The sequence below is a fragment of the Pseudophryne corroboree genome, chromosome 4 (genome assembly GCF_028390025.1).
Source record: "Pseudophryne corroboree isolate aPseCor3 chromosome 4, aPseCor3.hap2, whole genome shotgun sequence".
NCBI lineage: Eukaryota > Metazoa > Chordata > Amphibia > Anura > Myobatrachidae > Pseudophryne > Pseudophryne corroboree.
In genome coordinates this window covers 25,438,669-25,464,048 of record NC_086447.1, presented here as the reverse complement: position 1 = coordinate 25,464,048, position 25,380 = coordinate 25,438,669, and the positions used below count along the sequence as shown (strand labels likewise).

At 35.4% G+C, this 25,380-nt stretch overlaps 27 non-coding genes across 27 annotated transcripts; all 27 read left to right on the top strand.

The window, feature by feature from the left end:
• Positions 1-211: 211 nt before the first annotated feature.
• TRNAI-AAU (transfer RNA isoleucine (anticodon AAU)) lies at positions 212-284 on the top strand. The gene has a single exon. It is a non-coding gene; the product is annotated as a tRNA-Ile (tRNA).
• A 6,577-nt stretch (positions 285-6,861) lies between these two features.
• On the top strand, positions 6,862-6,934 carry TRNAV-CAC (transfer RNA valine (anticodon CAC)). The gene has a single exon. It is a non-coding gene; the product is annotated as a tRNA-Val (tRNA).
• Positions 6,935-7,364: 430 nt separating this feature from the next.
• Positions 7,365-7,437, top strand: TRNAI-AAU (transfer RNA isoleucine (anticodon AAU)). The gene has a single exon. It is a non-coding gene; the product is annotated as a tRNA-Ile (tRNA).
• Positions 7,438-8,305: 868 nt separating this feature from the next.
• Positions 8,306-8,378, top strand: TRNAV-CAC (transfer RNA valine (anticodon CAC)). Its single transcript has one exon. It is a non-coding gene; the product is annotated as a tRNA-Val (tRNA).
• Positions 8,379-8,808: 430 nt separating this feature from the next.
• On the top strand, positions 8,809-8,881 carry TRNAV-AAC (transfer RNA valine (anticodon AAC)). Its single transcript has one exon. It is a non-coding gene; the product is annotated as a tRNA-Val (tRNA).
• An 871-nt stretch (positions 8,882-9,752) lies between these two features.
• Positions 9,753-9,825, top strand: TRNAV-CAC (transfer RNA valine (anticodon CAC)). The gene has a single exon. It is a non-coding gene; the product is annotated as a tRNA-Val (tRNA).
• Positions 9,826-10,255: 430 nt separating this feature from the next.
• TRNAV-AAC (transfer RNA valine (anticodon AAC)) lies at positions 10,256-10,328 on the top strand. Its single transcript has one exon. It is a non-coding gene; the product is annotated as a tRNA-Val (tRNA).
• An 869-nt stretch (positions 10,329-11,197) lies between these two features.
• Positions 11,198-11,270, top strand: TRNAV-CAC (transfer RNA valine (anticodon CAC)). Its single transcript has one exon. It is a non-coding gene; the product is annotated as a tRNA-Val (tRNA).
• A 430-nt stretch (positions 11,271-11,700) lies between these two features.
• TRNAI-AAU (transfer RNA isoleucine (anticodon AAU)) lies at positions 11,701-11,773 on the top strand. Its single transcript has one exon. It is a non-coding gene; the product is annotated as a tRNA-Ile (tRNA).
• Positions 11,774-12,642: 869 nt separating this feature from the next.
• Positions 12,643-12,715, top strand: TRNAV-CAC (transfer RNA valine (anticodon CAC)). Its single transcript has one exon. It is a non-coding gene; the product is annotated as a tRNA-Val (tRNA).
• A 431-nt stretch (positions 12,716-13,146) lies between these two features.
• Positions 13,147-13,219, top strand: TRNAL-AAG (transfer RNA leucine (anticodon AAG)). Its single transcript has one exon. It is a non-coding gene; the product is annotated as a tRNA-Leu (tRNA).
• An 870-nt stretch (positions 13,220-14,089) lies between these two features.
• TRNAV-CAC (transfer RNA valine (anticodon CAC)) lies at positions 14,090-14,162 on the top strand. The gene has a single exon. It is a non-coding gene; the product is annotated as a tRNA-Val (tRNA).
• A 430-nt stretch (positions 14,163-14,592) lies between these two features.
• On the top strand, positions 14,593-14,665 carry TRNAV-AAC (transfer RNA valine (anticodon AAC)). Its single transcript has one exon. It is a non-coding gene; the product is annotated as a tRNA-Val (tRNA).
• An 869-nt stretch (positions 14,666-15,534) lies between these two features.
• On the top strand, positions 15,535-15,607 carry TRNAV-CAC (transfer RNA valine (anticodon CAC)). Its single transcript has one exon. It is a non-coding gene; the product is annotated as a tRNA-Val (tRNA).
• A 430-nt stretch (positions 15,608-16,037) lies between these two features.
• TRNAI-AAU (transfer RNA isoleucine (anticodon AAU)) lies at positions 16,038-16,110 on the top strand. The gene has a single exon. It is a non-coding gene; the product is annotated as a tRNA-Ile (tRNA).
• Positions 16,111-16,980: 870 nt separating this feature from the next.
• TRNAV-CAC (transfer RNA valine (anticodon CAC)) lies at positions 16,981-17,053 on the top strand. The gene has a single exon. It is a non-coding gene; the product is annotated as a tRNA-Val (tRNA).
• Positions 17,054-17,483: 430 nt separating this feature from the next.
• On the top strand, positions 17,484-17,556 carry TRNAV-AAC (transfer RNA valine (anticodon AAC)). Its single transcript has one exon. It is a non-coding gene; the product is annotated as a tRNA-Val (tRNA).
• An 868-nt stretch (positions 17,557-18,424) lies between these two features.
• TRNAV-CAC (transfer RNA valine (anticodon CAC)) lies at positions 18,425-18,497 on the top strand. Its single transcript has one exon. It is a non-coding gene; the product is annotated as a tRNA-Val (tRNA).
• A 430-nt stretch (positions 18,498-18,927) lies between these two features.
• TRNAV-AAC (transfer RNA valine (anticodon AAC)) lies at positions 18,928-19,000 on the top strand. Its single transcript has one exon. It is a non-coding gene; the product is annotated as a tRNA-Val (tRNA).
• An 870-nt stretch (positions 19,001-19,870) lies between these two features.
• TRNAV-CAC (transfer RNA valine (anticodon CAC)) lies at positions 19,871-19,943 on the top strand. The gene has a single exon. It is a non-coding gene; the product is annotated as a tRNA-Val (tRNA).
• Positions 19,944-20,374: 431 nt separating this feature from the next.
• TRNAI-AAU (transfer RNA isoleucine (anticodon AAU)) lies at positions 20,375-20,447 on the top strand. Its single transcript has one exon. It is a non-coding gene; the product is annotated as a tRNA-Ile (tRNA).
• Positions 20,448-21,317: 870 nt separating this feature from the next.
• On the top strand, positions 21,318-21,390 carry TRNAV-CAC (transfer RNA valine (anticodon CAC)). Its single transcript has one exon. It is a non-coding gene; the product is annotated as a tRNA-Val (tRNA).
• Positions 21,391-21,821: 431 nt separating this feature from the next.
• On the top strand, positions 21,822-21,894 carry TRNAV-AAC (transfer RNA valine (anticodon AAC)). The gene has a single exon. It is a non-coding gene; the product is annotated as a tRNA-Val (tRNA).
• Positions 21,895-22,761: 867 nt separating this feature from the next.
• On the top strand, positions 22,762-22,834 carry TRNAV-CAC (transfer RNA valine (anticodon CAC)). The gene has a single exon. It is a non-coding gene; the product is annotated as a tRNA-Val (tRNA).
• Positions 22,835-23,264: 430 nt separating this feature from the next.
• On the top strand, positions 23,265-23,337 carry TRNAV-AAC (transfer RNA valine (anticodon AAC)). Its single transcript has one exon. It is a non-coding gene; the product is annotated as a tRNA-Val (tRNA).
• An 869-nt stretch (positions 23,338-24,206) lies between these two features.
• On the top strand, positions 24,207-24,279 carry TRNAV-CAC (transfer RNA valine (anticodon CAC)). Its single transcript has one exon. It is a non-coding gene; the product is annotated as a tRNA-Val (tRNA).
• Positions 24,280-24,709: 430 nt separating this feature from the next.
• On the top strand, positions 24,710-24,782 carry TRNAV-AAC (transfer RNA valine (anticodon AAC)). The gene has a single exon. It is a non-coding gene; the product is annotated as a tRNA-Val (tRNA).
• Positions 24,783-25,380: the final 598 nt, after the last annotated feature.

Below are 25,380 nucleotides of genomic sequence, written 5' to 3'. Positions count from 1 at the left end.
GGTCAGAAATACATTAAAAAAAGATTTTTTTTGAAAATACAATGATCAGAATTGATAATAAGTGAATATGTCCTCTTGAAATGCAAAGTGGAAAAATAGCGTCAAAATTATTAGAAAATAGGAAAAAAAGTTTAGAAAAAATTATATTTCTAAGAAAAGCATGTGTCATTTGTACTTACAGACTAGATAGTGATGGGATCCACGAGAGTCAGTTTCTGTAGTGTAGTGGTTATCACGTTCGCCTAATATGCGAAAGGTCCCCAGTTTGAAACTGGGCAGAAACAATCTTTTAGCTTTAGAATTTTAAAACAATGAATTTTTGGGTAAAATGCTCAATAAAAATACAATCAGATAAAAAGTTTATTTTAGCATGCCATACTGAATGCCAAAGATCATTTTTTATTGGATGATGGTCGCAAATTTTTCATGTAGTATCTGTAGTGTAGTGATTTCATGTTTGCCTCATACGTGAAAGGTCCCCAGTTCGAAATTGGCAGAAACATATTTTGTTACCTAAACACTTTGAATTCAATAATTTATATTTTGATAACTACCGTATTTTTCGGACCATAAGACGCACCTGACCATAAGACGCACCTAGTTTTTAGAGGAGGAAAACAGGAAAAAAAATATTCTGAACCAAATAGTGTAATATAATATTTAATAAACTATAACAGAATAGCATTTGAACTCAACAGTGGCATTAAGAACCATTATCACTGTCATTAACAACGGTTTGAGTACGGTACTCTAGTTTTATGGAAACCCCAAGAACTCATCATCGCTAGAGTCAGAATTTATGAAGCTCATTTGCTCACAATCACTGACATCACTTTCTTCGCTGTCTTCATATAAGATACCGTCTTCACTTCCATCTAAGGCATTGGTAATGCCACATTTTTTGAATGAATATACAACAATCTCCTCCTTCACTGAGTCCCATGATCTTTTTACCCATTCACAAACTTGAGTGATGGTGGGCCTCTTCATTCGTCCAGTAGGTGTCAGATCATGATTACCAGCAGCCATCCATTTGTTCCACTCTTCTCTCATAAAGACCTTAAATGGCTTGTTGATGGAAACATCAAGAGGTTGCAACTGGCTGGTAAGACCTCCGGGAATTACAGCTAGATGAGTCTTCACTTCTCTGAAGCACTTTTTTGTTGGTTCGCTAATATGTGCTCTAAACTGGTCAAGCACTAATAAAGCAGGTTTTTTCAGAAGTCCTCCAGGACGTTTGGCCCACACCTTTTCAACCCATATTCTCATTCCATTTTCATCCATCCATCCTTTGTCATGTACATGTACAACAACTCCTCGCGGAATCACTTCTTTTGGAAATGTTTTCCTCTTGAAAATCAACATGGGTGGCAATTTGGTGCCATCGGCACAGCAGGACAACACAGTAGTGTAATGGGTCTTCTCATGCCCTGAAGTTTTCACAGTGATGGTTTTGGCACCCTTCAGATCTACAGTCCTATTAGATGGCACATCAAAGGTTAGCGGGACTTCATCCATATTCCCAATCTGGCCAATTTCAAAGCCATTTTTCTTCCTAGCATCAATAACAAATTTATGAAAGGACAGAATTTTAGATTCATACTCTTTTGGCATTTTTTGCGCAATTCTAGTTTTGGTCCGCATAGCAAGACCACATCGCTTCATAAATCTGTAGCACCATGATGGTGATCCTGTAAAATCCTGAATGCCTTTCTCTATAGAAATGCGTTTCGCTTCAAATATGATCATTTTTGTTGAGACAGAGAAGCCATTATTCCGGTGACGTATGATCCATTCTTTCATGTCCACCTCCAACTGTGGCCACTTTGCAACATGCCCACGGAAAGTGTGCTTACTTTTATCTGCTTTTTGCAGCTGATCCTCCTGTTTCCTCCACTCTCTAATCATTTTTTCAGTTGGAGGAGGTCCAAAATGTCTCTCCGCTGCTCTGTTTCCATGCTCCTTAGCATATTTTACTACCTCTAGTTTAAAAGGATTTTTATATGCTAGCCTTTTCTGCTTTATCATCCTTGCAATGGTCGCGGATTGGCCTCCCTAGTTTTCACCGACTCCTACAATACAGAAGATAAGCCTGCCTCAGTGTCTAATGTGGCTGGGTTCAGCTCAACTAGAATATGATAGCACAAACAGAATCTACGGTATCTATCACAGCAACCGCTGCATCTCTGCCACCCTCCTTCATCCCTCATCGTATATAGCGCAGCAGATTCCGTTACAGTGTCTCATATAGCGCAGCAGATTCCGTTACAGTGTCTTATATAGCGCAGCAGATTCCGTTACAGTGTCTCATATAGCGCAGCAGATTCCGTTACAGTGTCTTATATAGCGCAGCAGATTCCGTTACAGTGTCTCATATAGCGCAGCAGATTCCGTTACAGTGTCTTATATAGCGCAGCAGATTCCGTTACAGTGTCTCATATAGCGCAGCAGATTCCGTTACAGTGTCTTATATAGCGCAGCAGATTCCGTTACAGTGTCTTATACAATTGTAAATAGAGATAAAACAAATTGGGTAACAACAGACAGACTTGGAGGTAAGAGGGCCCTGCTGCAAGCTTACAATCTATACTGTAGACACAGACATCAGCTTTACAGGCCATTTACAGAGAATACGGTACACAGATTTTTCTGGGACAGTGTGTGACAGAGGCAGCCACACAAGCACAGCCATAGTCACAGTACAGAGCAGACGAGAACCTTTTTACCTCACACTGGGGTATATGCAATAGCGGGCGAATCGGCAAAAAAGGCGAATTCCGGGCCGTTTTCGCCTCCAAAAATCAATTCGCCTATGCAGTGCAGTCATTTTTCGCAAAAAAACGGCCCGTCAAAATTCGCCTTTTCTCAATTCGCGTTTTTCCGAATTCGCCTTTTCTGCAATGGTACAGATGCTGCAATTCGCCTCCAGCATATTCAATTCAAGTTTGGAAATTCGCCTGCAGTGCTTTTAGACAGCAAATTCGCGATTTTCCATCCGCCACACTTTGGAGGGTGAAAACAAATAAAAAAATTTTAAACATGGTTTTTTTGGTGTTTTTTTTTTTTGGAATAGTAGATCTATTTATATTAGAAGGGATTAGGTTTTTTTTTTTTTTTTTGGGGAGGCACAAATATTATTTATATATTTTTTAAAATATTTTTTTTTTTTTTTTTTAATTGCTGGAACGGTAAAATCAGGAAAAAAAATGGCGTGGGGTCCCCCCTCCAAAGCATAACCAGCCTCGGGCTCATTGAGCTGGTCCTGGTTCTAAAAATACAGGGAAAAAATTGACAGGGGATCCCCCGTATTTTTAAAACCAGCACCGGGCTCTGCGCCTGATGCTGGTGCCAAAAATACGGGGGACAAAACGAGTAGGGGTCCCCCGTATTTTTAACACCAGCATCGGGCTCCACTAGCTGGACAGATAATGCCACAGCCGGGGGTCACTTTTATGCCGTGCCCTGCGGCCGTGGCATCAAATATCCAACTAGTCACCCCTGGCCGGGGTACCCTGGGGAAGTGGGGACCCCTTCAATCAAGGGGTCCCCCCCCCCCAGCCACCCAAGGGCCAGGGGTGAAGCCCGAGGCTGTCCCCCCCCATCCAATGGGCTGCGGATGGGGGGGCTGATAGCCTTTGTTGTAAAAAAAAGATATTGTTTTTTCCATTAGTACTACAAGTCCCAGCAAGCCTCCCCCGCAAGCTGGTACTTGGAGAACCACAAGTACCAGCATGCGGGAGAAAAACGGGCCCGCTGGTACCTGTAGTACTACTGGAAAAAAAATACCCAAATAAAAACAGGACACACACACCGTCGACAGTAAAACTTTATTACACACTACCGACACACACATACTTACCTATGTTCACACGCCGACATCGGTCCTCTTCTCCATGTAGAATCCCGGGGTACCTGAAAATAAAAGTTCAATATACTCACCTCAACAGGCTCCAGAGATAAATCCACGTACTTGGCAAAAAAACAAACCGCATTTACCCGCACCAAAAACGGACTGAAAGGTGTCCCATGCTGACACATGGGACACCTTTCCACGATTAAGATCTGTCAGTGACAGCTAACACTGACAGGTCTCTAAGCCAATCAGGAAGCGCAACTTCGTTGCGCTCAGCTGATTGGCTGATCGCTGTGACAGCGCGTCGCACAGCTCCCTCCATTATATTCAATGGTGGGAACTTAGCGGCTAGCGGTGAGGTCACCCGCCGGTCAGCGGCTGACCGGCGGGTGACCCCACCGCTAGCCGCTAAGTTCCCACCATTGAAAGTAATGGAGAGGCTTTGCGAGGCGCTGTCAGAGTACAGACGGCGTCCAGCCAATCAGCTGAGCGCCACGGAAGTAGCGCTTCCTGATTGGCTGAAGGGACATCAGTGACAGGAGTCACGTGATGTCCCGGCATTCGGGAGAGGGGTCTCATGTGTCAACATGGGACCCCTTTCAGTCCGGTATGGCTCGTGTTCGGTTTGTTTTTTTAACAAAGTACGTGGATTTACCTCTGGACGCTGGAAGGTGAGTATAATTTTTTTGACAGGTACCCTCGGATCGTCGGAGATCGTTGCAGTCGGCGTGTCAACACAGGTAAGTATGTGTGTGTCGGCGTATGAAATAAAGTTGTACTATCAAGGTGTGTGTGTCCTGTTTTTATTTGGGTATTTTTTTCCCAGTAGTACTACAGGTACCAGCGGGCCCGTTTTTCTCCCGCATGCTGGTACTTGTGGTTCTCCAAGTACCAGCTTGCGGGGGAGGCTTGCTGGGACTTGTAGTACTAATGGAAAAAACAATATCTTTTTTTTACACAAAGGCTATCAGCCCTCCCATCCGCAGCCCATTGGATGGGGGGGGACAGCCTCGGGCTTCACCCCTGGCCCTTGGGTGGCTGGGGGGGGGGGACCCCTTGATTGAAGGGGTCCCCACTCCCCCAGGGTACCCCGGCCAGGGGTGACTAGTTGGATATTTGATGCCACGGCCGCAGGGCACGGCATAAAAGTGACCCCCGGCTGTGGCATTATCTGTCCAGCTAGTGGAGCCCGATGCTGGTGTTAAAAATACGGGGGACCCCTACTCGTTTTGTCCCCCGTATTTTTGGCACCAGCATCAGGCGCAGAGCCCGGTGCTGGTTTTAAAAATACGGGGGATCCCCTGTCAATTTTTTCCCTGTATTTTTAGAACCAGGACCAGCTCAATGAGCCCGAGGCTGGTTATGCTTTGGAGGGGGGACCCCACGCCATTTTTTTTTCTGATTTTACCGTTCCTAGCTATTGGGCAGGAAGGCGAATTCAGTACGCCCACTGCTCGCCGATTGGCCGGAATCCGCCTGCGGGAGGGGCGAATCAGTTTCACATTGAATATAGTGAAACCAGGGTCCCGGCGACAGGGCTGCAGCTGGCGATAGCGGGCGAATCATACAGAGGCGGATCTAATGCCGCGATTCGCCCGCTATTGCATATACCCCATACAGTATTAGGAACTTTAAAAAAAAAATCCCCATTCATTATAAATTGAAGCAGCATCATGGCTCTTCACTTACTACCACTACTATACAGTACTGTATGGTAGTATATGGGTACCTTAAGAAAGAGGTGAGGGGGGGGGAGTCACTTTATTGTGGCAAATGTGTACAGATGGTTCCCAGCATCCAGCCCGAAGCACACTACTCTGAGGACTCGGAGGAGGTGAGGGGAGGGAGCGGGGGAGTCACGTGATGCCGCCTCTCAGATGACGGCTAGGCGGCAGCAGCAGCAGTACCGTACTTTGGAGGAGGCGAGGGGAGGGAGCGGAGGAGCCACGTGATGCCGCCTCAGATGACGGCTAGGCGGCAGCAGCAGCAGTACCGTACTTTGGAGGAGGCGAGGGGAGGGAGCGGAGGAGCCACGTGATGCCGCCTCAGATGACGGCTAGGCGGCAGCAGCAGCAGTACCGTACTTTGGAGGAGGCGAGGGGAGGGAGCGGGGGAACCACGTGATGCCGCCTCAGATGACGGCTAAGCAGCAGCAGCAGCAGCAGCAGCAGACCCGCCGCTTCCCGCACTCGTAATTGCTGCCTCTCCCACGCAGTGCGCTCCCACCCAGCACATTGAGAGCGCATTGAGAGCTCTCCATAAGGTTTTTACTGTTACCTATATGTTTTTATGTTACTCGGACCATGTTATTCGGACCATAAGACGCATATTCGGACCATAAGACGCATGTACTTTTCCCCCCATATTTTTTGGGAGAAAAAGTGCGTCTTATGGTCCGAAAAATACGGTATATACTGTTGCATTGCTTAATGAAAAAGCAAGCAAAAAATCATATTGCAGAATATCAAAAGTCAATTTCCCTTCTAACATGCATATTGGATGGTGTTGCATTCATAAAGTACCTGTAGTGTAGTATTATTCACATTTAGCCAATATGCATAAGGTTCCCCTTCAAAATTGGTCAGAAATACATTAAAAATAGATTTTTTTATTAAATACAATGATCAGAACTATTAATAAGTGAATGTGTCCTCTTGAAATGCAAAGTGGAAAAATAGCATAGAAATTATTAGAAAATAGAAAAATAAGTTTAGAATTTTTTTTTCTAAGAAAACGGTTTGCCAATGGTAATTCCCGACTCCATAGTGATGAGATCTTCAAAAGTCAGTTTCTGTATTGTAGTGGTTATCACATTCGCCTAAAACACAAAAGGTCCCCAGTTCGAAACTGGGCAGAAATATACTGTTATCTTTAGAATTTTAAAACAAGGGATTTTTGGCTGAAATGCCAAATAAAAATGCAATCATATAAAAAGTTTATTTCAGAATGCCAAAATGTATGTCAAAGATCATTTTTTATTGGATGGCGGGAGATGCTATTTCCATGTAGTTTCTGTAGTGTAGTGGTTATCACGTTCGCCTCACACGCGAAAGGTCCCCAGTTTGAAACTGGGCAGAAACATATATTGTTACCTAAACACTTTGAATTCAATAATTTATATTTTGATAACTATCTACTGTTGCATTGCTCAATGAAAAAGCAAGCAATAATCATATTGCAGAATATCAAAAGTAAATTTCCCTTCTACCATGCATATTGGATGGTGTTGCATTCATGAAGTACCTGTAGTGTAGAGTTATTCACATTTACCCAATATGCATAAGGTCCCCCTTCAAAATTGGTCAGAAATACATTAAAAAAATATTTTTTTAGAAAATACAATGATCAGAATTGATAATAAGTGAATGTGTCCTCTTGAAATGCAAAGTGGAAAAATAGCGTCAAAATTATTAGAAAATAGGAAAAAAAGTTTAGAAAAAATTATATTTCTAAGAAAAACATGTGTCATTTGTACTTCCAGACTAGATAGTGATGGGATCCACGAGAGTCAGTTTCTGTAGTGTAGTGGTTATCACGTTCGCCTAATATGCGAAAGGTCCCCAGTTTGAAACTGGGCAGAAACAATCTTTTAGCTTTAGAATTTTAAAACAATGAATTTTTGGGTAAAATGCTCAATAAAAATACAATCAGATAAAAAGTTTATTTTAGCATGCCATACTGAATGCCAAAGATAATTTTTTATTGGATGATGGTCGCAAATTTTTCATGTAGTATCTGTAGTGTAGTGATTTCATGTTTGCCTCATACGTGAAAGGTCCCCAGTTCGAAATTGGCAGAAACATATTTTGTTACCTAAACACTTTGAATTCAATAATTTATATTTTGATAACTATATACTGTTGCATTGCTTAATGAAAAAGCAAGCAAAAAATCATATTGCAGAATATCAAAAGTCAATTTCCCTTCTACCATGCATATTGGATGGTGTTGCATTCATAAAGTACCTGTAGTGTAGTATTATTCACATTTAGCCAATATGCATAAGGTTCCCCTTCAAAATTGGTCAGAAATACATTAAAAATAGATTTTTTTATTAAATACAATGATCAGAACTATTAATAAGTGAATGTGTCCTCTTGAAATGCAAAGTGGAAAAAATAGCATAGAAATTATTAGAAAATAGAAAAATAAGTTTAGAAATTTTTTTTCTAAGAAAACGGTTTGCCAATGGTACTTCCCGACTCCATAGTGATGAGATCTTCAAAAGTCAGTTTCTGTATTGTAGTGGTTATCACATTCGCCTAAAACACAAAAGGTCCCCAGTTCGAAACTGGGCAGAAATATGCTGTTATCTTTAGAATTTTAAAACAAGGGATTTTTGGTTGAAATGCCAAATAAAAATGCAATCATATAAAAAGTTTATTTCAGAATGCCATAATGTATGTCAAAGATCATTTTTTATTGGATGGCGGGAGATACTATTTCCATGTAGTTTCTGTAGTGTAGTGGTTATCACATTCGCCTCACACGCGAAAGGTCCCCAGTTCGAAACTGGGCAGAAACATATTTTGTTACCTAAACACTTTGAATTCATTAATTTATATTTTGATAACTATCTACTGTTGCATTGCTCAATGAAAAAGCAAGCAATAATCATATTGCAGAATATCAAAAGTCAATTTCCCTTCTACCATGCATATTGGATGGTGTTGCATTCATGAAGTACCTGTAGTGTAGAGTTATTCACATTTACCCAATATGCATAAGGTCCCCCTACAAAATTGGTCAGAAATACATTAAAAAAAGATTTTTTTAGAAAATACAATGATCAGAATTGATAATAAGTGAATGTGTCCTCTTGAAATGCAAAGTGGAAAAATAGCGTCAAAATTATTAGAAAATAGGAAAAGAAGTTTAGAAAAAATTATATTTCTAAGAAAAGCATGTGTCATTTGTACTTCCAGACTAGATAGTGATGGGATCCACGAGAGTCAGTTTCTGTAGTGTAGTGGTTATCACGTTCGCCTAACATGCGAAAGGTCCCCAGTTTGAAACTGGGCAGAAACAATCTTTTAGCTTTAGAATTTTAAAACAATAAATTTTTGGGTAAAATGCTCAATAAAAATACAATCAGATAAAAAGTTTATTTTAGCATGCCATACTGAATGCCAAAGATCATTTTTTATTGGATGATGGTCGCAAATTTTTCATGTAGTATCTGTAGTGTAGTGATTTCATGTTTGCCTCATACGTGAAAGGTCCCCAGTTCGAAATTGGCAGAAACATATTTTGTTACCTAAACACTTTGAATTCAATAATTTATATTTTGATAACTATATACTGTTGCATTGCTTAATGAAAAAGCAAGCAAAAAATCATATTGCAGAATATCAAAAGTCAATTTCCCTTCTACCATGCATATTGGATGGTGTTGCATTCATAAAGTACCTGTAGTGTAGTATTATTCACATTTAGCCAATATGCATAAGGTTCCCCTTCAAAATTGGTCAGAAATACATTAAAAATAGATTTTTTTTTTATTAAATACAATGATCAGAACTATTAATAAGTGAATGTGTCCTCTTGAAATGCAAAGTGGAAAAAATAGCATAGAAATGATTAGAAAATAGAAAAATAAGTTTAGAAATTTTTTTTCTAAGAAAACGGTTTGCCAATGGTACTTCCCGACTCCATAGTGATGAGATCTTCAAAAGTCAGTTTCTGTATTGTAGTGGTTATCACATTCGCCTAAAACACAAAAGGTCCCCAGTTCGAAACTGGGCAGAAATATGCTGTTATCTTTAGAATTTTAAAACAAGGGATTTTTGGTTGAAATGCCAAATAAAAATGCAATCATATAAAAAGTTTATTTCAGAATGCCATAATGTATGTCAAAGATCATTTTTTATTGGATGGCGGGAGATACTATTTCCATGTAGTTTCTGTAGTGTAGTGGTTATCACATTCGCCTCACACGCGAAAGGTCCCCAGTTCGAAACTGGGCAGAAACATATTTTGTTACCTAAACACTTTGAATTCATTAATTTATATTTTGATAACTATCTACTGTTGCATTGCTCAATGAAAAAGCAAGCAATAATCATATTGCAGAATATCAAAAGTCAATTTCCCTTCTACCATGCATATTGGATGGTGTTGCATTCATGAAGTACCTGTAGTGTAGAGTTATTCACATTTACCCAATATGCATAAGGTCCCCCTACAAAATTGGTCAGAAATACATTAAAAAAAGATTTTTTTAGAAAATACAATGATCAGAATTGATAATAAGTGAATGTGTCCTCTTGAAATGCAAAGTGGAAAAATAGCGTCAAAATTATTAGAAAATAGGAAAAGAAGTTTAGAAAAAATTATATTTCTAAGAAAAGCATGTGTCATTTGTACTTCCAGACTAGATAGTGATGGGATCCACGAGAGTCAGTTTCTGTAGTGTAGTGGTTATCACGTTCGCCTAACATGCGAAAGGTCCCCAGTTTGAAACTGGGCAGAAACAATCTTTTAGCTTTAGAATTTTAAAACAATAAATTTTTGGGTAAAATGCTCAATAAAAATACAATCAGATAAAAAGTTTATTTTAGCATGCCATACTGAATGCCAAAGATCATTTTTTATTGGATGATGGTCGCAAATTTTTCATGTAGTATCTGTAATGTAGTGATTTCATGTTTGCCTCATACGTGAAAGGTCCCCAGTTCGAAATTGGCAGAAACATATTTTGTTACCTAAACACTTTGAATTCAATAATTTATATTTTGATAACTATATACTGTTGCATTGCTTAATGAAAAAGCAAGCAAAAAATCATATTGCAGAATATCAAAAGTCAATTTCCCTTCTACCATGCATATTGGATGGTGTTGCATTCATAAAGTACCTGTAGTGTAGTATTATTCACATTTAGCCAATATGCATAAGGTTCCCCTTCAAAATTGGTCAGAAATACATTAAAAATAGATTTTTTTTATTAAATACAATGATCAGAACTATTAATAAGTGAATGTGTCCTCTTGAAATGCAAAGTGGAAAAAATAGCATAGAAATTATTAGAAAATAGAAAAATAAGTTTAGAATTTTTTTTTCTAAGAAAACGGTTTGCCAATGGTAATTCCCGACTCCATAGTGATGAGATCTTCAAAAGTCAGTTTCTGTATTGTAGTGGTTATCACATTCGCCTAAAACACAAAAGGTCCCCAGTTCGAAACTGGGCAGAAATATACTGTTTTCTTTAGAATTTTAAAACAAGGGATTTTTGGCTGAAATGCCAAATAAAAATGCAATCATATAAAAAGTTTATTTCAGAATGCCATAATGTATGTCAAAGATCATTTTTTATTGGATGGCGGGAGATGCTATTTCCATGTAGTTTCTGTAGTGTAGTGGTTATCACGTTCGCCTCACACGCGTAAGGTCCCCAGTTTGAAACTGGGCAGAAACATATATTGTTACCTAAACACTTTGAATTCAATAATTTATATTTTGATAACTATCTACTGTTGCATTGCTCAATGAAAAAGCAAGCAATAATCATATTGCAGAATATCAAAAGTCAATTTCCCTTCTACCATGCATATTGGATGGTGTTGCATTCATGAAGTACCTGTAGTGTAGAGTTATTCACATTTACCCAATATGCATAAGGTCCCCCTTCAAAATTGGTCAGAAATACATTAAAAAAAGATTTTTTTAGAAAATACAATGATCATAATTGATAATAAGTGAATGTGTCCTCTTGAAATGCAAAGTGGAAAAATAGCGTCAAAATTATTAGAAAATAGGAAAAAAAGTTTAGAAAAAATTATATTTCTAAGAAAAACATGTGTCATTTGTACTTCCAGACTAGATAGTGATGGGATCCACGAGAGTCAGTTTCTGTAGTGTAGTGGTTATCACGTTCGCCTAATATGCGAAAGGTCCCCAGTTTGAAACTGGGCAGAAACAATCTTTTAGCTTTAGAATTTTAAAACAATGAATTTTTGGGTAAAATGCTCAATAAAAATACAATCAGATAAAAAGTTTATTTTAGCATGCCATACTGAATGCCAAAGATCATTTTTTATTGGATGATGGTCGCAAATTTTTCATGTAGTATCTGTAGTGTAGTGATTTCATGTTTGCCTCATACGTGAAAGGTCCCCAGTTCGAAATTGGCAGAAACATATTTTGTTACCTAAACACTTTGAATTCAATAATTTATATTTTGATAACTATATACTGTTGCATTGCTTAATGAAAAAGCAAGCAAAAAATCATATTGCAGAATATCAAAAGTCAATTTCCCTTCTACCATGCATATTGGATGGTGTTGCATTCATAAAGTACCTGTAGTGTAGTATTATTCACATTTAGCCAATATGCATAAGGTTCCCCTTCAAAATTGGTCAGAAATACATTAAAAATAGATTTATTTTATTAAATACAATGATCAGAACTATTAATAAGTGAATGTGTCCTCTTGAAATGCAAAGTGGAAAAAATAGCATAGAAATTATTAGAAAATAGAAAAATAAGTTTAGAATTTTTTTTTCTAAGAAAACGGTTTGCCAATGGTACTTCCCGACTCCATAGTGATGAGATCTTCAAAAGTCAGTTTCTGTATTGTAGTGGTTATCACATTCGCCTAAAACACAAAAGGTCCCCAGTTCGAAACTGGGCAGAAATATACTGTTATCTTTAGAATTTTAAAACAAGGGATTTTTGGCTGAAATGCCAAATAAAAATGCAATCATATAAAAAGTTTATTTCAGAATGCCATAATGTATGTCAAAGATCATTTTTTATTGGATGGCGGGAGATGCTGTTTCCATGTAGTTTCTGTAGTGTAGTGGTTATCACGTTCGCCTCACACGCGAAAGGTCCCCAGTTCGAAACTGGGCAGAAACATATTTTGTTACCTAAACACTTTGAATTCAATAATTTATATTTTGATAACTATCTACTGTTGCATTGCTCAATGAAAAAGCAAGCAATAATCATATTGCAGAATATCAAAAGTCAATTTCCCTTCTACCATGCATATTGGATGGTGTTGCATTCATGAAGTACCTGTAGTGTAGAGTTATTCACATTTACCCAATATGCATAAGGTCCCCCTACAAAATTGGTCAGAAATACATTAAAAAAAGATTTTTTTTAGAAAATACAATGATCAGAATTGATAATAAGTGAATGTGTCCTCTTGAAATGCAAAGTGGAAAAATAGCGTCAAAATTATTAGAAAATAGGAAAAAAAGTTTAGAAAAAATTATATTTCTAAGAAAAGCATGTGTCATTTGTACTTACAGACTAGATAGTGATGGGATCCACGAGAGTCAGTTTCTGTAGTGTAGTGGTTATCACGTTCGCCTAAGATGCGAAAGGTCCCCAGTTTGAAACTGGGCAGAAACAATCTTTTAGCTTTAGAATTTTAAAACAATGAATTTTTGGGTAAAATGCTCAATAAAAATACAATCAGATAAAAAGTTTATTTTAACATGCAATACTGAATGCCAAAGATCATTTTTTATTGGATGATGGTCGCAAATTTTTCATGTAGTATCTGTAGTGTAGTGATTTCATGTTTGCCTCATACGTGAAAGGTCCCCAGTTCAAAATTGGCAGAAACATATTTTGTTACCTAAACACTTTGAATTCAATAATTTATATTTTGATAACTATATACTGTTGCATTGCTTAATGAAAAAGCAAGCAAAAAATCATATTGCAGAATATCAAAAGTCAATTTCCCTTCTACCATGCATATTGGATGGTGTTGCATTCATAAAGTACCTGTAGTGTAGTATTATTCACATTTAGCCAATATGCATAAGGTTCCCCTTCAAAATTGGTCAGAAATACATTAAAAATAGATTTTTTTTTATTAAATACAATGATCAGAACTATTAATAAGTGAATGTGTCCTCTTGAAATGCAAAGTGGAAGAAATAGCATAGAAATTATTAGAAAATAGAAAACTAAGTTTAGAATTTTTTTTTCTAAGAAAACGGTTTGCCAATGGTACTTCCCGACTCCATAGTGATGAGATCTTCAAAAGTCAGTTTCTGTATTGTAGTGGTTATCACATTCGCCTAAAACACAAAAGGTCCCCAGTTCGAAACTGGGCAGAAATATACTGTTATCTTTAGAATTTTAAAACAAGGGATTTTTGGCTGAAATGCCAAATAAAAATGCAATCATATAAAAAGTTTATTTCACAATGCCATAATGTATGTCAAAGATCATTTTTTATTGGATGGCGGGAGTTGCTATTTCCATGTAGTTTCTGTAGTGTAGTGGTTATCACGTTCGCCTCACACGCGAAAGGTCCCCAGTTCGAAACTGGGCAGAAACATATATTGTTACCTAAACACTTTGAATTCAATAATATATATTTTGATAACTATCTACTGTTGCATTGCTCAATGAAAAAGCAAGCAATAATCATATTGCAGAATATCAAAAGTCAATTTCCCTTCTACCATGCATATTGGATGGTGTTGCATTCATGAAGTACCTGTAGTGTAGAGTTATTCACATTTACCCAATATGCATAAGGTCCCCCTTCAAAATTGGTCAGAAATACATTAAAAAAATATTTTTTTAGAAAATACAATGATCAGAATTGATAATAAGTGAATGTGTCCTCTTGAAATGCAAAGTGGAAAAATAGCGTCAAAATTATTAGAAAATAGGAAAAAAAGTTTAGAAAAAATTATATTTCTAAGAAAAGCATGTGTCATTTGTACTTCCAGACTAGATAGTGATGGGATCCACGAGAGTCAGTTTCTGTAGTGTAGTGGTTATCACGTTCGCCTAACATGCGAAAGGTCCCCAGTTTGAAACTGGGCAGAAACAATCTTTCAGCTTTAGAATTTTAAAACAATGAATTTTTGGGTAAAATGCTCAATAAAAACACAATCAGATAAAAAGTTTATTTTAGCATGCCATACTGAATGCCAAAGATCATTTTTTATTGGATGATGGTCGCAAATTTTTCATGTAGTATCTGTAGTGTAGTGATTTCATGTTTGCCTCATACGTGAAAGGTCCCCAGTTCGAAATTGGCAGAAACATATTTTGTTACCTAAACACTTTGAATTCAATAATTTATATTTTGATAACTATATACTGTTGCATTGCTTAATGAAAAAGCAAGCAAAAAATCATATTGCAGAATATCAAAAGTCAATTTCCCTTCTACCATGCATATTGGATGGTGTTGCATTCATAAAGTACCTGTAGTGTAGTATTATTCACATTTAGCCAATATGCATAAGGTTCCCCTTCAAAATTGGTCAGAAATACATTAAAAATAGATTTTTTTTATTAAATACAATGATCAGAACTATTAATAAGTGAATGTGTCCTCTTGAAATGCAAAGTGGAAAAAATAGCATAGAAATTATTAGAAAATAGAAAACTAAGTTTAGAATTTTTTTTTCTAAGAAAACGGTTTGCCAATGGTACTTCCCGACTCCATAGTGATGAGATCTTCAAAAGTCAGTTTCTGTATTGTAGTGGTTATCACATTCGCCTAAAACACAAAAGGTCCCCAGTTCGAAACTGGGCAGAAATATACTGTTATCTTTAGAATTTTAAAACAAGGGATTTTTGGCTGAAATGCCAAATAAAAATGCAATCATATAAAAAGTTTATTTCAGAATGCCATAATGTATGTCAAAGATCATTTTTTATTGGATGGCGGGAGATGCTATTTCCATGTAGTTTCTGTAGTGTAGTGGTTATCACGTTCGCCTCACACGCGTAAGGTCCCCAGTTTGAAACTGGGCAGAAACATATATTGTTACCTAAACACTTTGAATTCAATAATTTATATTTTGATAACTATCTACTGTTGCATTGCTCAATGAAAAAGCAAGCAATAATCATATTGCAGAATATCAAAAGTCAATTTCCCTTCTACCATGCATATTGGATGGTGTTGCATTCATGAAGTACCTGTAGTGTAGAGTTATTCACATTTACCCAATATGCATAAGGTCCCCCTTCAAAATTGGTCAGAAATACATTAAAAAAAGATTTTTTTAGAAAATACAATGATCATAATTGATAATAAGTGAATGTGTCCTCTTGAAATGCAAAGTGGAAAAATAGCGTCAAAATTATTAGAAAATAGGAAAAAAAGTTTAGAAAAAATTATATTTCTAAGAAAAACATGTGTCATTTGTACTTCCAGACTAGATAGTGATGGGATCCACGAGAGTCAGTTTCTGTAGTGTAGTGGTTATCACGTTCGCCTAATATGCGAAAGGTCCCCAGTTTGAAACTGGGCAGAAACAATCTTTTAGCTTTAGAATTTTAAAACAATGAATTTTTGGGTAAAATGCTCAATAAAAATACAATCAGATAAAAAGTTTATTTTAACATGCAATACTGAATGCCAAAGATCATTTTTTATTGGATGATGGTCGCAAATTTTTCATGTAGTATCTGTAGTGTAGTGATTTCATGTTTGCCTCATACGTGAAAGGTCCCCAGTTCAAAATTGGCAGAAACATATTTTGTTACCTAAACACTTTGAATTCAATAATTTATATTTTGATAACTATATACTGTTGCATTGCTTAATGAAAAAGCAAGCAAAAAATCATATTGCAGAATATCAAAAGTCAATTTCCCTTCTACCATGCATATTGGATGGTGTTGCATTCATAAAGTACCTGTAGTGTAGTATTATTCACATTTAGCCAATATGCATAAGGTTCCCCTTCAAAATTGGTCAGAAATACATTAAAAATAGATTTTTTTTTATTAAATACAATGATCAGAACTATTAATAAGTGAATGTGTCCTCTTGAAATGCAAAGTGGAAGAAATAGCATAGAAATTATTAGAAAATAGAAAACTAAGTTTAGAATTTTTTTTTCTAAGAAAACGGTTTGCCAATGGTACTTCCCGACTCCATAGTGATGAGATCTTCAAAAGTCAGTTTCTGTATTGTAGTGGTTATCACATTCGCCTAAAACACAAAAGGTCCCCAGTTCGAAACTGGGCAGAAATATACTGTTATCTTTAGAATTTTAAAACAAGGGATTTTTGGCTGAAATGCCAAATAAAAATGCAATCATATAAAAAGTTTATTTCACAATGCCATAATGTATGTCAAAGATCATTTTTTATTGGATGGCGGGAGTTGCTATTTCCATGTAGTTTCTGTAGTGTAGTGGTTATCACGTTCGCCTCACACGCGAAAGGTCCCCAGTTCGAAACTGGGCAGAAACATATATTGTTACCTAAACACTTTGAATTCAATAATATATATTTTGATAACTATCTACTGTTGCATTGCTCAATGAAAAAGCAAGCAATAATCATATTGCAGAATATCAAAAGTCAATTTCCCTTCTACCATGCATATTGGATGGTGTTGCATTCATGAAGTACCTGTAGTGTAGAGTTATTCACATTTACCCAATATGCATAAGGTCCCCCTTCAAAATTGGTCAGAAATACATTAAAAAAATATTTTTTTAGAAAATACAATGATCAGAATTGATAATAAGTGAATGTGTCCTCTTGAAATGCAAAGTGGAAAAATAGCGTCAAAATTATTAGAAAATAGGAAAAAAAGTTTAGAAAAAATTATATTTCTAAGAAAAGCATGTGTCATTTGTACTTCCAGACTAGATAGTGATGGGATCCACGAGAGTCAGTTTCTGTAGTGTAGTGGTTATCACGTTCGCCTAACATGCGAAAGGTCCCCAGTTTGAAACTGGGCAGAAACAATCTTTCAGCTTTAGAATTTTAAAACAATGAATTTTTGGGTAAAATGCTCAATAAAAACACAATCAGATAAAAAGTTTATTTTAGCATGCCATACTGAATGCCAAAGATCATTTTTTATTGGATGATGGTCGCAAATTTTTCATGTAGTATCTGTAGTGTAGTGATTTCATGTTTGCCTCATACGTGAAAGGTCCCCAGTTCGAAATTGGCAGAAACATATTTTGTTACCTAAACACTTTGAATTCAATAATTTATATTTTGATAACTATATACTGTTGCATTGCTTAATGAAAAAGCACGCAAAAAATCATATTGCAGAATATCAAAAGTCAATTTCCCTTCTACCATGCATATTGGATGGTGTTGCATTCATAAAGTACCTGTAGTGTAGTATTATTCACATTTAGCCAATATGCATAAGGTTCCCCTTCAAAATTGGTCAGAAATACATTAAAAATAGATTTTTTTATTAAATACAATGATCAGAACTATTAATAAGTGAATGTGTCCTCTTGAAATGCAAAGTGGAAAAAATAGCATAGAAATTATTAGAAAATAGAAAAATAAGTTTAGAATTTTTTTTTCTAAGAAAACGGTTTGCCAATGGTACTTCCCGATTCCATAGTGATGAGATCTTCAAAAGTCAGTTTCTGTATTGTAGTGGTTATCACATTCGCCTAAAACACAAAAGGTCCCCAGTTCGAAACTGGGCAGAAATATGCTGTTATCTTTAGAATTTTAAAACAAGGGATTTTTGGTTGAAGTGCCAAATAAAAATGCAATCATATAAAAAGTTTATTTCAGAATGCCATAATGTATGTCAAAGATCATTTTTTATTGGATGGCGGGAGATGCTGTTTCCATGTAGTTTCTGTAGTGTAGTGGTTATCAAGTTCGCCTCACACGCAAAAGGTCCCCAGTTCGAAACTGGGCAGAAACATATTTTGTTACCTAAACACTTTGAATTCAATAATTTATATTTTGATAACTATCTACTGTTGCATTGCTCAATGAAAAAGCAAGCAATAATCATATTGCAGAATATCAAAAGTCAATTTCCCTTCTACCATGCATATTGGATGGTGTTGCATTCATGAAGTACCTGTAGTGTAGAGTTATTCACATTTACCCAATATGCATAAGGTCCCCCTTCAAAATTGGTCAGAAATACATTGAAAATAGGATTTTTTTAGAAAATACAATGATCAGAATTGATAATAAGTGAATGTGTCCTCTTGAAATGCAAAGTGGAAAAATAGCGTCAAAATTATTAGAAAATAGGAAAAAAGTTTAGAAAAAATTATATTTCTAAGAAAAGCATGTGTCATTTGTACTTCCAGACTAGATAGTGATGGGATCCACGAGAGTCAGTTTCTGTAGTGTAGTGGTTATCACGTTCGCCTAACATGCGAAAGGTCCCCAGTTTGAAACTGGGCAGAAACAATCTTTTAGCTTTAGAATTTTAAAACAATGAATTTTTGGGTAAAATGCTCAATAAAAATACAATCAGATAAAAAGTTTATTTTAGCATGCCATACTGAATGCCAAAGATCATTTTTTATTGGATGATGGTCGCAAATTTTTCATGTAGTATCTGTAGTGTAGTGATTTCATGTTTGCCTCATACGTGAAAGGTCCCCAGTTCGAAATTGGCAGAAACATATTTTGTTACCTAAACACTTTGAATTCAATAATTTATATTTTGATAACTATAAACTGTTGCATTGCTTAATGAAAAAGCAAGCAAAAAATCATATTGCAGAATATCAAAAGTCAATTTCCCTTCTACCATGCATATTGGATGGTGTTGCATTCATAAAGTACCTGTAGTGTAGTATTATTCACATTTAGCCAATATGCATAAGGTTCCCCTTCAAAATTGGTCAGAAATACATTAAAAATAGATTTTTTTTTATTAAATACAATGATCAGAACTATTAATAAGTGAATGTGTCCTCTTGAAATGCAAAGTGGAAGAAATAGCATAGAAATTATTAGAAAATAGAAAACTAAGTTTAGAATTTTTTTTTCTAAGAAAACGGTTTGCCAATGGTACTTCCGGACTCCATAGTGATGAGATCTTCAAAATTCAGTTTCTGTATTGTAGTGGTTATCACATTCGCCTAAAACACAAAAGGTCCCCAGTTCGAAACTGGGCAGAAATATACTGTTATCTTTAGAATTTTAAAACAAGGGATTTTTGGCTGAAATGCCAAATAAAAATGCAATCATATAAAAAGTTTATTTCACAATGCCATAATGTATGTCAAAGATCATTTTTTATTGGATGGCGGGAGATGCTGTTTCCATGTAGTTTCTGTAGTGTAGTGGTTATCACGTTCGCCTCACACGCGAAAGGTCCCCAGTTTGAAACTGGGCAGAAACATATATTGTTACCTAAACACTTTGAATTCAATAATTTATATTTTGATAACTATCTACTGTTGCATTGCTCAATGAAAAAGCAAGCAATAATCATATTGCAGAATATCAAAAGTCAATTTCCCTTCTACCATGCATATTGGATGGTGTTGCATTCATGAAGTACCTGTAGTGTAGAGTTATTCACATTTACCCAATATGCATAAGGTCCCCCTTCAAAATTGGTCAGAAATACATTAAAAAAAAGATTTTTTTAGAAAATACAATGATCAGAATTGATAATAAGTGAATGTGTCCTCTTGAAATGCAAAGTGGAAAAATAGCGTCAAAATTATTAGAAAATAGGAAAAAAAGTTTAGAAAAAATTATATTTCTAAGAAAAGCATGTGTCATTTGTACTTCCAGACTAGATAGTGATGGAATCCACGAGAGTCAGTTTCTGTAGTGTAGTGGTTATCACGTTCGCCTAATATGCGAAAGGTCCCCAGTTTGAAACTGGGCAGAAACAATCTTTTAGCTTTAGAATTTTAAAACAATGAATTTTTGGGTAAAATGCTCAATAAAAATACAATCAGATAAAAAGTTTATTTTAGCATGCCATACTGAATGCCAAAGATCATTTTTTATTGGATGATGGTCGCAAATTTTTCATGTAGTATCTGTAGTGTAGTGATTTCATGTTTGCCTCATACGTGAAAGGTCCCCAGTTCGAAATTGGCAGAAACATAATTTGTTACCTAAACACTTTGAATTCAATAATTTATATTTTGATAACTATATACTGTTGCATTGCTTAATGAAAAAGCAAGCAAAAAATCATATTGCAGAATATCAAAAGTCAATTTCCCTTCTACCATGCATATTGGATGGTGTTGCATTCATAAAGTACCTGTAGTGTAGTATTATTCACATTTAGCCAATATGCATAAGGTTCCCCTTCAAAATTGGTCAGAAATACATTAAAAATAGATTTTTTTTTATTAAATACAATGATCAGAACTATTAATAAGTGAATGTGTCCTCTTGAAATGCAAAGTGGAAGAAATAGCATAGAAATTATTAGAAAATAGAAAACTAAGTTTAGAATTTTTTTTTCTAAGAAAACGGTTTGCCAATGGTACTTCCCGACTCCATAGTGATGAGATCTTCAAAAGTCAGTTTCTGTATTGTAGTGGTTATCACATTCGCCTAAAACACAAAAGGTCCCCAGTTCGAAACTGGGCAGAAATATACTGTTATCTTTAGAATTTTAAAACAAGGGATTTTTGGCTGAAATGCCAAATAAAAATGCAATCATATAAAAAGTTTATTTCACAATGCCATAATGTATGTCAAAGATCATTTTTTATTGGATGGCGGGAGATGCTATTTCCATGTAGTTTCTGTAGTGTAGTGGTTATCACGTTCGCCTCACACGCGAAAGGTCCCCAGTTCGAAACTGGGCAGAAACATATATTGTTACCTAAACACTTTGAATTCAATAATATATATTTTGATAACTATCTACTGTTGCATTGCTCAATGAAAAAGCAAGCAATAATCATATTGCAGAATATCAAAAGTCAATTTCCCTTCTACCATGCATATTGGATGGTGTTGCATTCATGAAGTACCTGTAGTGTAGAGTTATTCACATTTACCCAATATGCATAAGGTCCCCCTTCAAAATTGGTCAGAAATACATTAAAAAAATATTTTTTTTAGAAAATACAATGATCAGAATTGATAATAAGTGAATGTGTCCTCTTGAAATGCAAAGTGGAAAAATAGCGTCAAAATTATTAGAAAATAGGAAAAAAAGTTTAGAAAAAATTATATTTCTAAGAAAAGCATGTGTCATTTGTACTTCCAGACTAGATAGTGATGGGATCCACGAGAGTCAGTTTCTGTAGTGTAGTGGTTATCACGTTCGCCTAACATGCGAAAGGTCCCCAGTTTGAAACTGGGCAGAAACAATCTTTCAGCTTTAGAATTTTAAAACAATGAATTTTTGGGTAAAATGCTCAATAAAAACACAATCAGATAAAAAGTTTATTTTAGCATGCCATACTGAATGCCAAAGATCATTTTTTATTGGATGATGGTCGCAAATTTTTCATGTAGTATCTGTAGTGTAGTGATTTCATGTTTGCCTCATACGTGAAAGGTCCCCAGTTCGAAATTGGCAGAAACATATTTTGTTACCTAAACACTTTGAATTCAATAATTTATATTTTGATAACTATATACTGTTGCATTGCTTAATGAAAAAGCAAGCAAAAAATCATATTGCAGAATATCAAAAGTCAATTTCCCTTCTACCATGCATATTGGATGGTGTTGCATTCATAAAGTACCTGTAGTGTAGTATTATTCACATTTAGCCAATATGCATAAGGTTCCCCTTCAAAATTGGTCAGAAATACATTAAAAATAGATTTTTTTATTAAATACAATGATCAGAACTATTAATAAGTGAATGTGTCCTCTTGAAATGCAAAGTGGAAAAAATAGCATAGAAATTATTAGAAAATAGAAAAATAAGTTTAGAATTTTTTTTCTAAGAAAACGGTTTGCCAATGGTACTTCCCGACTCCATAGTGATGAGATCTTCAAAAGTCAGTTTCTGTATTGTAGTGGTTATCACATTCGCCTAAAACACAAAAGGTCCCCAGTTCGAAACTGGGCAGAAATATGCTGTTATCTTTAGAATTTTAAAACAAGGGATTTTTGGTTGAAGTGCCAAATAAAAATGCAATCATATAAAAAGTTTATTTCAGAATGCCATAATGTATGTCAAAGATCATTTTTTATTGGATGGCGGGAGATGCTGTTTCCATGTAGTTTCTGTAGTGTAGTGGTTATCACGTTCGCCTCACACGCAAAAGGTCCCCAGTTCGAAACTGGGCAGAAACATATTTTGTTACCTAAACACTTTGAATTCAATAATTTATATTTTGATAACTATCTACTGTTGCATTGCTCAATGAAAAAGCAAGCAATAATCATATTGCAGAATATCAAAAGTCAATTTCCCTTCTACCATGCATATTGGATGGTGTTGCATTCATGAAGTACCTGTAGTGTAGAGTTATTCACATTTACCCAATATGCATAAGGTCCCCCTTCAAAATTGGTCAGAAATACATTAAAAAAATATTTTTTTAGAAAATACAATGATCAGAATTGATAATAAGTGAATGTGTCCTCTTGAAATGCAAAGTGGAAAAATAGCGTCAAAATTATTAGAAAATAGGAAAAAAAGTTTAGAAAAAATTATATTTCTAAGAAAAGCATGTGTCATTTGTACTTCCAGACTAGATAGTGATGGGATCCACGAGAGTCAGTTTCTGTAGTGTAGTGGTTATCACGTTCGCCTAACATGCGAAAGGTCCCCAGTTTGAAACTGGGCAGAAACAATCTTTCAGCTTTAGAATTTTAAAACAATGAATTTTTGGGTAAAATGCTCAATAAAAACACAATCAGATAAAAAGTTTATTTTAGCATGCCATACTGAATGCCAAAGATCATTTTTTATTGGATGATGGTCGCAAATTTTTCATGTAGTATCTGTAGTGTAGTGATTTCATGTTTGCCTCATACGTGAAAGGTCCCCAGTTCGAAATTGGCAGAAACATATTTTGTTACCTAAACACTTTGAATTCAATAATTTATATTTTGATAACTATATACTGTTGCATTGCTTAATGAAAAAGCAAGCAAAAAATCATATTGCAGAATATCAAAAGTCAATTTCCCTTCTACCATGCATATTGGATGGTGTTGCATTCATAAAGTACCTGTAGTGTAGTATTATTCACATTTAGCCAATATGCATAAGGTTCCCCTTCAAAATTGGTCAGAAATACATTAAAAATAGATTTATTTTATTAAATACAATGATCAGAACTATTAATAAGTGAATGTGTCCTCTTGAAATGCAAAGTGGAAGAAATAGCATAGAAATTATTAGAAAATAGAAAACTAAGTTTAGAATTTTTTTTTCTAAGAAAACGGTTTGCCAATGGTACTTCCCGACTCCATAGTGATGAGATCTTCAAAAGTCAGTTTCTGTATTGTAGTGGTTATCACATTCGCCTAAAACACAAAAGGTCCCCAGTTCGAAACTGGGCAGAAATATACTGTTATCTTTAGAATTTTAAAACAAGGGATTTTTGGCTGAAATGCCAAATAAAAATGCAATCATATAAAAAGTTTATTTCACAATGCCATAATGTATGTCAAAGATCATTTTTTATTGGATGGCGGGAGATGCTATTTCCATGTAGTTTCTGTAGTATAGTGGTTATCACGTTCGCCTCACACGCGAAAGGTCCCCAGTTCGAAACTGGGCAGAAACATATATTGTTACCTAAACACTTTGAATTCAATAATATATATTTTGATAACTATCTACTGTTGCATTGCTCAATGAAAAAGCAAGCAATAATCATATTGCAGAATATCAAAAGTCAATTTCCCTTCTACCATGCATATTGGATGGTGTTGCATTCATGAAGTACCTGTAGTGTAGAGTTATTCACATTTACCCAATATGCATAAGGTCCCCCTTCAAAATTGGTCAGAAATACATTAAAAAAATATTTTTTTAGAAAATACAATGATCAGAATTGATAATAAGTGAATGTGTCCTCTTGAAATGCAAAGTGGAAAAATAGCGTCAAAATTATTAGAAAATAGGAAAAAAAGTTTAGAAAAAATTATATTTCTAAGAAAAGCATGTGTCATTTGTACTTCCAGACTAGATAGTGATGGGATCCACGAGAGTCAGTTTCTGTAGTGTAGTGGTTATCACGTTCGCCTAACATGCGAAAGGTCCCCAGTTTGAAACTGGGCAGAAACAATCTTTCAGCTTTAGAATTTTAAAACAATGAATTTTTGGGTAAAATGCTCAATAAAAATACAATCAGATAAAAAGTTTATTTTAGCATGCCATACTGAATGCCAAAGATAATTTTTTATTGGATGATGGTCGCAAATTTTTCATGTAGTATCTGTAGTGTAGTGATTTCATGTTTGCCTCATACGTGAAAGGTCCCCAGTTCGAAATTGGCAGAAACATATTTTGTTACCTAAACACTTTGAATTCAATAATTTATATTTTGATAACTATATACTGTTGCATTGCTTAATGAAAAAGCAAGCAAAAATTCATATTGCAGAATATCAAAAGTCAATTTCCCTTCTACCATGCATATTGGATGGTGTTGCATTCATAAAGTACCTGTAGTGTAGTATTATTCACATTTAGCCAATATGCATAAGGTTCCCCTTCAAAATTGGTCAGAAATACATTAAAAATAGATTTTTTTATTAAATACAATGATCAGAACTATTAATAAGTGAATGTGTCCTCTTGAAATGCAAAGTGGAAAAAATAGCATAGAAATTATTAGAAAATAGAAAAATAAGTTTAGAAATTTTTTTTCTAAGAAAACGGT